This window comes from Apaloderma vittatum, unplaced genomic scaffold, assembly GCF_000703405.1.
Source record: "Apaloderma vittatum isolate BGI_N311 unplaced genomic scaffold, ASM70340v1 scaffold16624, whole genome shotgun sequence".
Classification (NCBI taxonomy): domain Eukaryota; kingdom Metazoa; phylum Chordata; class Aves; order Trogoniformes; family Trogonidae; genus Apaloderma; species Apaloderma vittatum.
The window spans coordinates 1-2133 of NW_009712266.1; the positions used below are offsets into that span (position 1 = coordinate 1).

General features: G+C 36.8%; 1 long non-coding RNA gene across 1 annotated transcript; it reads right to left on the bottom strand.

Annotated features, from left to right (window-relative positions):
* Nucleotides 1–1202: 1202 nt before the first annotated feature.
* On the bottom strand, nt 1203–1929 carry LOC104272823. The gene is made up of 3 exons (XR_717808.1): nt 1883–1929; nt 1553–1636; nt 1203–1443 (listed from the first exon to the last, which is right to left on the bottom strand). It is a non-coding gene; the product is annotated as an uncharacterized LOC104272823 (long non-coding RNA).
* Between the last annotated feature and the right edge of the window lie 204 nt (nt 1930–2133).

Below are 2133 nucleotides of genomic sequence, written 5' to 3' on the forward strand. Positions count from 1 at the left end.
AGATGGAGGACCTTGCACTTGGTCTTATTGACCTTCATAAGGTTGGCCTGGGCCCACCTTTCCAGCCTGTTGAGATCCCTCTAGATGTCATTCCTAATGGATGGAGTTGTGTTGGTGTATTTTTCATCTGTTACTATTTTTCATCTGTTACTAACACCTGATGCACAATTTTGTGCTATTTAGTTCTAGGTTGCATTTTTTTTTTGCCTTTTTTAAGAGGACGTAGAGAATAAAGCTTTCTAATCCAGCTATTTTAGATGATCTCATTAAATAAATAAAAATTTAAAAACATAGTAACATTTTGTTTTAATATCTTTGTGAATTTGAAATTCTGTCTTGTAAGAATAATACTTTTTGTTTGAAGGATCCAAGCAAGGAAAGAAGAGAAAACTCAAGGATGCCAGTATACTGGCATCTGCAGAAGAGGTGAGCTCGATCAGTGCTTAGCAAAAAGCAATCAAGCATTTTACCTGTTTCTTTGTGATAAAATACTAAAATTTCTCTCTTTAAAGTTTGGCTATCTGCTGGATGAAAATGCTGGGTCTAAGTTTGACAATATTGGAATGAACGCCATGGCCAACAGGGATAATGCAAGTAAGTACATGCTACAAATACCAGAGTTTTAATGTTCTACTTCTTTCTCTTCAGGTTCTGTACTTAAAAAGATGTACCTGCTTAACTGAAATAAGCACATGGTCAGAAATCATACAGTAGGGACAGTAGCTCAACATCAGCAAGATGTGACTTAGTTTTCTTCAGTTATGAGAGATGCCCAGTGCTAACATTAACTGTGAGTACTGGAGTGAGTAAGGCTTCAAAAAAGAGGAAGAGGCTCTTGTGTGGCCCTTCCACGCTGTAAATGAGGACAGGCAGTGCTACTTGTCATGCGTTCATAAATTTTGCTCTGATAAAGTGTCCTGGATTCTTGTGACGGGGAGGCACAAGGCATGGCTGTCTGCCTACCTATCGGAGTATTTGCTTGCAGTATTAGTGAACCAAAAGGAGTTTTCCAGAAATAATTCTAATGAATTGAATGTGTATATACTGATTGAACAATCAGTCCTTTATAGAGCTTTTACAAGTCTTACAGGTATAGTATTAGTAAAATACAAAGCAGTGGCAAGAGCAGTCTTAAACTCTGAGGTTCTGAGATGGTAGGGTATGTTTTGTGAAATGAAAAAACCAAAAACTTTCTCTGGTCTAAAAAAAAGTTGGCAACTTGCACTTTATTAACATTTACAAATACAATAGCCAAATTCTAACTTTTACATGATTCATCCGTATTCCGCATCATGGTCAGAGGTATCCATTGGCTCCTTATTTCTCGCCTTTCCTCTTACAGATATCAAACAGATCCAATGGGAAATAGAGCGTGACAAGTGGCTTCACAATAGGGATGTGAAAAGCATCATCAAGAAGAAGAAACAGTTCAGACACAGAGGACTGAAAAAGAAGTACAAAGGCAAAAAATCAAAAAGATGAACTGGACGTTTTAGTGTGGACATTTGACAATAATTAAGTATTTTTTTAATTAATCACACATCTTTCTTACTTCAGTTCTTGCTGCTTAACCATGTAATTTGGTCATTCTCCCTTATGCCGTGAATTCCAGCCCATTCATTGGATTTGTAATACACTGAAAAATAGGAAAAATCCATGTCAGCTCTCAGGCATGTCTGAAGATAAGCCATTTGTGGCTAGTTTTGGTGGATGTTTAGTCCTCCAGTTCTGAGACTCTGTCCAACAGTCTGACACTCCAGCCACACCCATGCATAACAATAAACACTTCTGCAGTGTCTCCTGGGGTAAGTTTTAAGCAATAATAAAGTCAGTTTTATACATAAGATGCAACAGAAGCTTCAGCCAACAACTACAAACCTACCTTCCAGAATTGATGGAAACCTCTTATGCATTGTGTATCTGAAATCTGACAAGAAAGGTAAATCAGAGTTACTTTATCCAACATAGTTTAAGGCAAATAATTAAATGCACTATTTTTCCAACTAGACTTATTTTTCCCTATATTTCTGTGAGCTCCTTAGTTACGACCGCCATTAAATAACGTGATCTGAATTTACCGTTGTTTTTTTTGTTTTTAATTTTATCACAGATGATATTTGGGTTACTTATGTC